General features: G+C 40.3%; 1 pseudogene; it reads left to right on the forward strand.

The window, feature by feature from the left end:
* Positions 1-1,863: 1,863 nt before the first annotated feature.
* On the forward strand, positions 1,864-11,778 carry LOC127420777 (uncharacterized protein C2orf42 homolog; annotated as a pseudogene).
* The last annotated feature ends 1,204 nt before the right edge of the window (positions 11,779-12,982 follow it).

A 12,982-nucleotide genomic window follows, 5' to 3' on the forward strand; every position in this document is an offset into this window, starting at 1 on the left:
TGTGGATATATTGAAGCAACATCGTAAGACATCAGCCAAGAAGTTAAAGCTCGGTCGCAAATGGGTCTTCCAAATGGACAATGACCCCAGGCATACCTCCAAATTTGTGGTAAAATGGCTTAAGGACAACAAAGTCAAGGTATTGGAGTGGCCATGACAAAGCCCTGACCTCAATCCGATAGAAAATTTGTGGGCTTTTACAAACTGACTCAGTTACACCAGTTCTGTCTGGAGGAATGGACCAAAATTCCAGCAACTTATTGTGAGAAGCTAGTGGAAGGATACCCAAAATGTTTGACCCAAGTTAAACACTTCAAAGGCAATGCTACTAAATACTAACAAAGTGTATGTAAACTTCTGCCCCACTGGGAATGTGATGAAAGAAATAAAAGCTGAAATAAATCATTCTCTCTACTATTATTCTGACATTTCACTTTCTTAAAATAAAGTAGTAATCATAACTGACCTAAAACAGGGAAAGTTTCCTACGATTAAATGTCAGGAATTGTGAAAAACTGAGTTTAAATGTATTTGGCTAAGGTGTATGTAAACTTCTGACTTCAGCTGTTATTTTGGTGGATAAAATTAAAAAAATGTAAAAATGTAAGAGTGGTTTGAGCTAGTAAGTGTTTGATACCAACATAAACCTTGTAGTTACTGAGGTTACCCTTGTGACAACTGCCCCGTGTGACAGCTAACCCCACATTGTGTTATTATATCAAAGTCTTTTTAAATAGTCTCTGGTTATATATTCACCTTATATTATATAATTATATAAAATAACCGTTACTGCTTGATTATTATTATATAAAATAATTTTTGTGTGATTATAAAAAAATCTCAAAGTGTAAAAAGAAAATAAACAACTAGGCAACGAAATTAAGGGAAATAATTAATCCACCAAAATATTAATAAGCTGGTAAATAACATCAGAGACGCTACTGACTTCAGTTCCCAGGATGCATCTGATTGGTCGCTGTCTGACCAATCCGGAGGCTCGTTACAGACGCAGTAGAGTGTCTGTATATAAAGAGGCGACGGCTGCTGAAGATTTGAAGTGAAATCCTGTTCGGAACATGACCACTGAGTATTTCTTATCATCATCCACTTCACTCCAATCATTCATTTTCACACGGTGAATGTATAACCCAAATCAGTCGATATGCATCGATGTCATGTTCGTGATGTATTAATATACTACTGTACAACGGCAACAACATCTTTATTTATTTTGAAGTATGAACTAAAACTATTTCCTTATTTATTCTACTTCCTGATGAGCGTGTTGAATGATGAATTATTTAGCCTGATAATAAAATTTCTTTTATTTAAGTTTTTATTCTCGATCATTGGCTAAGCGTCACAAATAAAAAATTACACTAACATAAAGTAGCATAGTTCTACTATGTTTATTTGCACTTGAACATGGTAGTACAATGGTATTTATTTATTTTTTTTAAATACCTTGTTTAACCAAATACTGTGAGACAAAAAAAAAAAAAAATTTAAATAAATAAATAAATAAAACAGCATTTAGGGAAGGTTTTGTCTGGTCACTATATCATCTGGTTTAAACTGGTTTCTGAAAAGTGCCCAAAACTCCTCTAAACTATTAACTATCTTGGCGGACATCTAATACCAGCATACCAGTTTAGGCTTGTCAACGTTGTTTCTTTTCGGCAGGAAAAATACATTCAGTGTCATGGTATTACCATCTGATGCCATCACTCTACCGTGGTACCAGCTATGATGCTTTTTTGTGAGGGTAAACGGCATAAAAAATTTGCTTAGTGCTTTCCTTAGTTGCTAAATACTAAAATTGTCCTTAATCACTTTCGGTCTTAGTGTACATGTGATACCAGAATGGATGGCCTTCTGGTGAACTCCGGAATACGTCTGGCAACACAGACCGTGGTTTCTTCTGTCACTCAAACCTCCAGTCACTTGCCCGTTAAAACTCAGGACAAATGGAAGACTCCTGCGTTCCTGTCTAACTTGGGCAAAGCTACCTTAAGAGGCAACCGTAAGTGCCCTCAGTGTGGCGTTTACAATGGCACCCGTGGCCTCAGCTGCAAAAACAAAGCCTGTGGAACCATCCTCAGGGATGGAGTCCATGTGATGGGGCATTTAAAGAAGTGTTCATCTGAAGTGGTACGAGTTGTGACGGACAGCGGAGGCAGCAGGTCTGGGGGGCCCCAGGTGTTCTCGGTGCGTCAATGGGGTCGTGGCTCTGAACAGCGAGGCTTTGTTGAGTTGGTCCTCACGGATACAGCCATTACTACTGCAGACGGAACCCTACTAACCCAGGTCAATCTCGGTCGCTGTTACATGCCCTCATGCCAGCAAAACGAAAGCAGGTCGATAGTTGAAGGGGGCCATCAGCGAGTGTCGCAATCATCAAAGAGTCTCTGCACCCATGTGAAGCAAGCCATGGAGTGTCAGACCCAAGCAACAGTGCTGCCACTCAAGAGCTCCATGCTGGAAGCCCTGGTGGCCACTTCCCAAGCCAAGGAGGAGTTGTGGAGGCTGGCAACAGAGACACCTGGGCCCCTAGTGCAGCGGGTCTCCAAAGGGACCCTGATAGTGAAGTGCCAGCCAGGTGACGCCCACCCCCTGGGACTTCTGCATCTGAAGGTGGGCTTGTCTGGAGCTAAAGTGAAAAGTGAGGGTTCGGGTCCCTTTCAATGTGCTTGTCACGATCCCACTGCCAAGGGGGCAATATGGACGAGGAGTTTGGGCCAGCATAACATCACAGAAGAAGAAAATCCCAATCAGCACAGTTCACCTGAACATTGCCTGCACTTCTATGCCTGCATTTGTGCCGTCACAAGTGATGAAAAGCTGGCCGCCGAGTTTTCAGCTTTTCTGAACTACAGCTTGAATGGTAAGACCACCGTTGAGATGTGTCTGCACTTGCACATAAACTTTGTTTCTAAAGGCACAAGAATACTCTGATACTCAACTAACTTTTCATAGTTACTACAATATTACTATTGTAAAACCATGGTTTCCGCCAAAAACAAACAAACTTGGTAACCATTAAAAACCACAAAATAATGATTTTTATTACCATAGTTTTTGTTTTCCTGGATTATCACTATAGTTTTACTACAAATATCATGGTTAAAGTATGGTTACTGTAGCAAAACCATGGTAAAACTATTGCGAGGGAATGCAAACTATTGCGAGGGAACCCAAATCTTTTTACAAGGAATCACAAACTGTTTCGAGGGAAAGCAAACTTATTGCGAGGGCACACAAAACTCATTGTGAGGGCACACAAAACTCATTGTGAGGGCACGCAAACTATTGCGAGGGAAAGCAAAACGTATTGCGAGGAAACGCAAACTATTGAGAGTGAACGCAAAACTTATTGCGAGGGAACGCAAACTATTGCGAGGGCATGCATAACTTATTGCGAGGAAACGTAAACTATTGCGAAGGAAAAGAAACTTATTGCGAGAGAACGCAAAACTTATTGCGAGGGAAAGCAAACTTATTGCGAGGGAACGCAAACTTATTGCGAGGAAATGTAAACTATTGCGAAGGAAAAGAAACTTATTGCGAGGGAACGCAAACTTATTGCGAGGAAATGTAAACTATTGCGAAGGAAAAGAAACTTATTGCGAGGGAACGCAAACTTATTGCGAGGGCACGCATAACTTATTGCGAGAGAACGCATAACTTATTGCGAGAGAATGCAAAACTTATTGCGAGGGCACGCATAACTTATTGAAAGGAAACGTAAACTATTGCGAGGGCACGCAAACTATTGGGAGGGAACGCAAACTTATTGCGAGGGAACGCAAACTATTGTGATGGCATGCATAACTTATTGTGAGAGAGCGCAAAACTTATTGCGTGGAAACGCAAACTTATTGCGAGGGCACGCATAACTTATTGCGAGGGAATGCAAACTATTGCGAGGGCACGCATAACTTATTGCGAGAGAACGCAAAACTTATTGCGAGGGAAAGCAAACTTATTGCGAAGGCACGCAAAACTTATTGCAAGGGAACACAAACTATCGCGAGGAAACGAAAACTTATTGCGAGGGCACGCAAACTATTGTGAGAGAACGCAAAACTTATGGCGAGGGCACGCAAACTTTTGTGAGAGAACGCAAAACTTATGGCGAGGGCACGCAAACTATTGCGAGGAAACGCAAACTATTGCGAGAGAACGCAAAACTTATGGCGAGGGCACGCAAACTATTGCGAGAGAACGCAAAACTATTGCGAGGGAAAGCAAACTTATTGCGAGGGCATGCAAACTATTGCGAGAACACGCAAAACTATTTCAGAAAAAAAATTTGCACCTAGTGCAAAAAAAAAAAAAAAAATGCACCCGGGTACAGTTATACGGGTGCATTTAAAAAAAAGAAACAAAACAAAAAACAGTACAGTACAGTACAGTACAGTACAATGGACATAAGGATGACATACTACTAAACAAACAGTATACACAGTATATTTAAAACACAATTTGCAGAGAAAACTAAAGTTACATTTGAAACAGTAGACATGAGGATACCATGCAACATACTAAACATAACAGTAAACCCCTTAAGTCAGAACAGAGGTAATATATCCAGACGTGCGGTGCAATGAAGCGCACTTTCAGTATGTTAAAGAGATGATTCATCTCAGTAGTGGAGTGATGCTGTACAGTCCCGTCAGAGTGTTTCAGATCACCGTTGTCTGCTGCATCCCCAGCTATATAGCGCTCAGATCTGACCCACAAGATCGAATGTGCACCTTGCAAATTGCATTCAGCATAGATTTTGTGGGCGTGTTTGTGCTGTTTCATGATCTGCATAATTCCTTTAGTGAATTGGGTGTTAAAACATGTTTTTACACGGCGCAACATTTTTTAGTTAATCCCCCACTTTATGTTTTTGTGTGCATCAGAGATGCCAGCATTATTTGTGTGTGTGTTCAGGATTGCAGGAGAGGGTAGATGATACTGCACTCATTATATCCGAATCTCAGCAGCACATTGATCCCAACATCTTCCATCGTTCCAAGAGACTCATACTCGTGGAGTCCTCTACTGGTAACCCTAAGCTCATGGCAAGTCTACACAGAATCTGTGCCCGCAAAACTACACTCCTATTGATAGCCGAAATATTTAATAAACAAACATGAAGTTTGGGTGGGAAATGTGCAGAAGTTTGTAAATGACAAACTTTCAGATTCTTCGAAAATCTGATGAGTAGTGTGGGCGCAGATTCAACTCGGGCCTGCTGCTCATGGGGCTCGAAATGCATCCTGGTGCAATGGAGTCTTTTCCCTGTTTTCTACCCACTAAAATCTATTGACGTTTAGCTGCTGCTGAAATGTTCTGAAGTTGTTAACCACCTCCTCTGTAATCTGTTTTCCTCTTTAATTCTTTGTCTTTCTGGACTTATCACCATTTCACACAGCTCCCTGTGTGTCCTCTCCATTTCTTCTGGCTGTCAAAGACACTTTGGCTCCCACCCTTAGCCAGTGCAAGCCCACTCACAGAAAACAATCCAGTTCCACTGGGCTTAAGAACTCAGGTGCTGCCAGATACTTCATCTTCCTTACAATCTTTCCATTGTCTTCTTTTGATTTTATATCTTTTTCTGATTGCTTTTGTCCCTCACTCATGTTCTTTTATTCTCTCGTTGTTCTTTTTCACTGTTCTTGTATGCCTTAAACAGATGTTTGTTGATGATTAAAGGAATTTTCCGGTTTCAATACAAGTTGGCTTAATTGACAGCATTTGTGGCATACTGTTGATTACAACAGAAAATAATGTTTTTTACAGCAACAAAAAAAAAGAAAAAAAAAAGTGCAGTGAGGCACTTAAAATGGAGTGAATGGGGCCAGTCCATAAACATTAAAATACATACTTTCAAAAGTATAGACACAAGACAAAAACATTGTACAGTACATGTTAATATGATTTTAGTGTGATAGCATTGTATTCATACTGTTAAGCCAGAGGGGAGCTGGCCCCAGCAGTGAGCCTGGTTTCCCCAAAGGTTATTTTTCTCCATTAACCAACATCTTATGGATTTTTGTGTTATTTGCCACTTTAGCTTGCTCACTGGGGGTCTAAATAAAAAATTTTAAATTTTTTTTAATAATTTTTTTTTGGGCACAATTTACAATCACATTTTTATCAAACCGCACAATTTCTGTAAAGCTGCTTTGAAACGATGTGTGTTGTGAAAAGCACTATACAAATAAAAATGACAGCTTTTTTTTTTTTTTAAATAAGGGACAAGTTGATTTAAAAAAAAAAAAAACAACATTTGTGATAACATTATGCCACAAATACTGTCGATTGAGTTTAATTTGCATTGAACCTAGAGTATTCCTTTAATTTTGAGAGATTTAAAATCTTTCAGTTTGGAAATATAATAGATGATGTACACATGGTTTGCAATACCGCATAATAGTTTGATGATGGTGAGTACAAGTTAAGCTTAATCAACAGCATTTGTTGATTTCCACAAAAATTCAAAATTCAAAAATCGAGGTTACAGCAAGGCACTTACAATGGATGATTGCCAAACTTTTCTGTGTAAAGTTATATCCAATTTTACTAACAATTCACGATCGCCATGACGATTCAACGCCCCAAACCCTAAAACTACTGTAAAAAAAAGACAATTTAAACAATTTTGTTTAAACAGCTCAAATAATACACAAGTTGTAACAGAAGAATTAATGTAAGTGCTTTAATAAAATTTTAAGCTTCACATTTCTGCCTTTTTAAACAATCCAAAAAACAAACAAACAAACAAAAAAAAAAAAACGTCCCCCGTTCATTTCCATTGTAAGTGCCACACTGTAACCTTAATTTTTTTGCTTATATATATATAAAAAAAGGAGGGACGAGCCATTTTTTATTTATTTTTTTGATAATCAACATTATGCCACAAATGCTGTCAATTGAGCTTAACTTGTATTGAACCTGGAATATTCCTTTTATGTGATTGGGCCAATAAACAGGAAGCAGCCAGCCAATGGATGAGACACATGTGTCATTGGACTTCCAGCAGTGGTTGGCAACTGTCACCGAGAGGATCCATCAGACGATGCACTTCCAGTTTGATGGTGAAAGAATATTTAAGGCATAGTTCACCCAAAAAAGAAAATTCTGTCATTATGCACTCACCATTTCATTCTAAACCTGTATTTTTTTTCTTTTCTGATTCACACTTGCGAGCCTTTCAAAGTATACTTTTGACCTTGGTGACACAGGTGGTTGGCGCATCATTGCTACGACTGATATGAGATACTGGACTGTTTTTCTTCAGGAGTTTAGACACATATATGCCTTTATATTCCTTCAGACTTGAGTTATACAAATTCAGGTATCTCACATCTAAATCTAGCTCTTCTTTGTGTCAGCAACAGCTCAAATGTGAGTTTTGCACCCTGTGGACCCACTAACTAGTGCAAATAATTTCAGGTGCATGCACGTTGTGCGGGTTCAAAGATGTACGGTTAGAAAAATCAGGCTGTGTGCGTTCAGTGCTCGAGCGCTCTGCTGATGATGAAATTTACGTCATGCGTCCTGTACGCAGACCAAAGTAAACTTTGAGCTTCAGGGGAGATCAAGCCTTAATTAGAGGGGTCAGACCCCCCGAAAACCCCCCAGTAATCCGCACCCTGGGGGTGAGAAAACATTCTGAATGGACCATTTCCTTAATATGAGGATCTACTAACAACAAACAAACCACATTTTACATCACAATAATTGAGCTTAAAAAATATAAATAGATGTCTATAAATGGGATGTCTTTAGGTTGTCTTACACTGATTAGGCAACTGTATATTAGACTAAAGGCGTTTTGGCACCATGTTAACTTGGTGCCATGTCATATCACAAACCTAGTTTGTTCAGCTTAGCTGAACCGTCAGATAGTTTCACTTTTCCTTCATTCTCGTTTTTAGAGAAAGATGCCGGTACCCATCTATATTGCCACTGGCTGTGTGTATCTGCAACAGTCTCCTGTCGTTAAAATAGCTGTGGGTGACCCCTGGAGTTCGCTAGTTCGAATCCCAGGGCATGCTGAGTGACTCCAGACAGGTCTCCTAAGCAACCAAATTGGCCCGGTTGCTAGGGAGGGTAGAGTCACATGGGGTAACCTCCTTGTGGTCGCTATAATATGGTTCTCGCTCTCTGTGGGGCGCGTGGTGAGTTGTGCGTGGATGCCGCGGGGAATAGCGTGAATCCTCCACACGCACTACGTCACCATGGTAACATGCACAACAAGCCACGTGATAAGATGCGCGGATTGACGGTCACAGACGCGGAGGCAACTGAGATTCGTCCTCCACCACCCAGATTGAGGTGAGTCACTACACCACCACGAGGACTTAGAGCGTATTGGGAATTGGGCGTTCCAAATTGGGGAGAAAAGAAAAAAAAAACGCATCTTCAGAAAAACACGGGGACGGGGAGATCATGAATCTGACTCGCAGCTGTTATTTAGCAATATACAAAGTGTGTGTGTTTGTATAACAGGCTGCGCAGCAGGAGAAGCACATGTTGCAGAGACGTCTGGAGGTGCGGGACCTCGAGGCCAGTCAGCAGGAAGCAGAATTACAGGCTGACATTACAGTGTTGCGTGAGCAGCTGGAACAGAAGCACGTTCAGAGTCGAGACCGGCGTCGTGAGGAGAACGAACAACTCGTTCAGCTGTCCAATCACAACCAGAAACTTGTGGAACAGCTGGCAGAGGTGACCAATCAGAAGCCTTTGTGAATTCCCAAAACATTTATGTAAATATTGTCTGATTTACAGTATCTGACTTTATTAGGTAATGTGTTTAGTGACGCAATAAGACTGATTGAGTTAGCATATGTGTCTGGAATGCAAACGATCAGGTGTAGGTGTAGTGTTTCAAGCTGTCCTAAAAAAGATGTTTGATTATATCTAATCCTTTTCTCACTCTCTCGCTTTTTCTCTTTCAGGCAGTTTCTGTAGAGCATACTTTGCACACTGAACTTCGTGCTCTGAGGGAAGAAATGGAGGATACGAGTTTCAGTAAATCCATAAGCTCTGCTAGACTGGACAGTCTGCAAGCAGAGGTATAAATTAGCCATGTAAAGACACAGAAGTAGTGCTCCAAAGCATTTTGGGCATTAGTGATCTCATTAATCTATCAAGACACTTAAAAGTCAAGGGTTGCATTGAAATAATAACCTAGGCCACAATTTCTACAAAACTGAAATGTGTCTCATTCACAAAGTTCTAAACATCCTCTACCCATTTTGTGTTTATTTATTTAATATTTTGGCTAATTAGAATTATTCTTTTGGCTACCAATTTTTTCTCAGCTCAGTTTAACACCATCCATTCAGCAGAATTCCAAAAATGTTCCCCCAAAAATGTTCCTCCCGGTTGCTAGGGAGGGTAGATTCACATGGGGTAACCTCCTCGTGGTCGCTATAATGTGGTTTGTTCTCGGTGGGGCGCGTGGTGAGTTGAGCGCGGATGCCACGGTGGATAGCGTGAAGCCTCCACATGCGCTATGTCTCCGTGGCAACGCGCTCAACAAGCCAGTGATAAGATGCGCGGGTTGATGGTCTCAGACGCGGAGGCAGCTGGGATTCGTCCTCCGCCACCCGGATTGAGGCGAATCACTACGCGACCACGAGGACTTAAAAGCGCATTGGGAATTGGGCATTCCAAATTGGGTGAAAAAGGGGAAAAATCCCCCCCAACCAAAAAAAAGATATATATTTTTGCTGTGGCGGAAACTCTATGCACATTAATGCAGAGGGAGGGATGCAATGGTCATGCGAAGAATGGGAAAGGAAATAAAAGAGTTCAGTGCTAGAGAAAAATAATATTCGGGGCTCTCGTTGTCAAAATGTCTCACCAATTTGCAGACTGCTGCTATAGTGCATGAGTCTTACAGTATGTAGCAATTTATGATTTTTTTTTCATTTTTGAAGCTCAACAGCCCCAGTATACCTTCACTTTCATTGTATGGAAAGGAGCAGCTTGTACATTCTGTTGTGTTTCACGAAAGACAGGCAATAATAGGGGTTTGGTATGACATGAGGGTGAGTAAATGATGATGGAGTCATATAATTTTTTGGTTAACTACTAATTTAAGTATTCCTCAATTCAGTTGAATCTTTGGTTCAGATGTTGTCAAGTTAGAATGTTCAGTTGATGCTGATATTGAAGATTATTAAATGAACAGGGAAGCCGGAGCCACTGGTGTTCCACATCCCACAGGCTTTCTTTAATGCCCTACAGCAGCGTTTGTCATTGGGCTCAAAGAAGAGAAGACTGCCCAACTACACCACCAGTGAGTCAGTTCTTCATTTAAACATATGAGGTGCCTTCAGCCTCACATTTTATGTTGATCATATACTAGCGATCAAATTCTACTCTTTATCATAAAGATCAGATCCGTAGCCACCATTGTTTTAACCATGATATTTCCATTCATTTTCTGTGTTCGTCTGTTTTCAATTATTTTTGAGATAGTAAGTACCTTTGACGTACCATGCCCTTCACTTATTAAAACAGTCTTATGCTCCTGATTAAAGTGTCAGAACTTGTTTTACCATATTTTGTTGGTCAACATTATTTCAAAATTAATCAGATTTAATTTCTTCTTATTGTGAAAGATTAATCATTGCATGATATTCTAAAGAAAAAAAAGTTTTGTTTTTTAATCTTTCATCCAAATGTATTAACTTGCTCTGCCTCTGAACGCCTCTTTCCTCTTCATATGACGTCACCAAGCACTCTTATTTTTCAACTCCTCCCTATGAACCACCTGCCATATAGAGACTACTTTTCCCATTCGAATAATTTCCTGATGGATAAAATCAAGTCTTGCCAATTTTTTACGTGTTTCACTCTGAAATACATCACATTACAGAAATAAATTGGGTTGCAAATGAGGTTTTTGTTATTTTTAGCATTTGTGCGTAGTGATGCTTTGCCTCTGGGCTCCTTCTCCAAATACATCTGGCACATCACCAACTTGTTACACGTCAAACGCATCTTTGATACACTGGAGGTGTGTGCTCATTTTCTACTCTCCTCACCCTATTATTCAAACTAATTTGTTGGTAGTCTCTAAGTGATGTTGCTCTGTTTGAACAGTTACCTCTGGAACTCACTCAGAGTCTTATTCACCATACCACTGTCGGGAGGACCCTCCTGATCCTGGATCAGATGCCTGTAACCATTCATGCCCCAATAAGCCTCTGTCCATCAGAGCACTGGAGCTACACACCTTTCTCAGAGTGGGTGAGTGCTTGAGCATCATCCTGTACATGTTACATTTTACTATAGGATTTGCATTGACGTGCTGTTCAGTTATGAGCAAATTAATGTGATCAGCTACAACAGGATGACCCAACAGACATTTTTGGCAAAGAATGTGACATGAATCATCACTATTGTGCCCTTGAGCGTACCATTTAACCTCAGGCAGATCCACCAGGGACATTATTAATATCACAGGGTGTATCACACTATATGACTGAGACACTGTAGTCTTGTCTCTCAGGGACATGTTCTGCAGAGCAGACAGAGCCGGTGCCCTTTGTTATTGAATGGATCCCAGACATCCTTCCACACTCACAGGTGGGAGAACTGTGGATCCGGTTTGAGTACGGCCATCAGCTGGGCAGTAAACCTGAACACTGCAAGAGCTCTGCTGCCACAGAGAGAACTGAACAAACAGTTACAGATACCAACCCAGTATCAGTTATAATATGGTGCCTCCAGAATAGGAATGTTCTCATTTTAGGAAAGACCTAAGTCAATTCCATATTTTAATGCACTTATCTGATGGTTTTTAATATTAACAGAGTATTTTCAGATGTTTACAAAAAGGTTTAATGATAATCTTACAACGTGTCCTAAACAGATGTGAAGCGATAAAGCAACAAGCGATAAAAGTTGGCGATCTCTTGGTTCTATTTCTGCAGCGTTGTGCCAGGTAGCTTCACCCACTGTAAACTTTCATTAGTCTTAAATCCAGCTTCTCATAATAGAGCGCAACAGTGCCCACCCACCGGAAGTATGAAAATTAGACTAAAAAGTACAAGACTGTGTACTTACCTTCTTTTTATGAGGCTACGAACTACAATCCCATGTATGCAAATGATGTAATCAAATAAAAAACTATGGAAAAATAGAAAACTATTGATTTTAGGTTGTTGAAACATTCTATTTTATGTTTACTGCAAAATATTACAATATATACAAATATACAGTATATGCAGTTTGAGGGTGTAGGGCAGTGGTTCTCAGCTCTGTTCCTGGAGCCCCCCAAACACTAGATTTTGTATATCACCCTTTTCTGACACACCCAATTCAGGTCTTGGAGTCTCCACTAAAGAGCAGATGAGTTGATTAGGTGTGTTTGATTAGGGAGATATCTAAAATGTGTTGGGGGTGCTCCAGGAACAGGGTTGAGAACCACTGGTGTAGGGAGACCGTCTCGATTACGTCTTTTACAGTGCGTCATGGAAGTGGGTGCTCATTGATGGACATGTTTGGTAGGCTTTGTTGGCCGTGGTTCTCTGATTGGTGGATCTTTCTCTACTGGACCATGGGTAATGCAGTTGTTCACCAGGAATTCCACTATTAAATTGATTTTTAAACAGTGAAGTTGAAATAACACAGACTAATGACTTCAACAAAGGCATATACCATTGATGAACAACCTCGGAGTTCACGGTAGGTCCGTCTTTAAAGGTTTATAGGTTATTGTTGAAAATGAATTCATCTATGGGATAAATTAGTGGGATTTTTACTTCTGGAACCAAACTGTTGTGCTCTATAGTACATTAAGATAAATTATGATTGCCTGTGATTGTGCTGTGTTGTGCATAATTATCACGTTCAGTGTGGTCTTGAATCTTATCACATCACGTCTGGTTTGGACACACTATTATGGTTGAACAGATGTGAAATTGTGAAAACTGTTTGGTGCTGCTCAGAAAATTTTCATTGTCAT

Source organism: Myxocyprinus asiaticus, chromosome 3, assembly GCF_019703515.2.
Source record: "Myxocyprinus asiaticus isolate MX2 ecotype Aquarium Trade chromosome 3, UBuf_Myxa_2, whole genome shotgun sequence".
NCBI lineage: Eukaryota > Metazoa > Chordata > Actinopteri > Cypriniformes > Catostomidae > Myxocyprinus > Myxocyprinus asiaticus.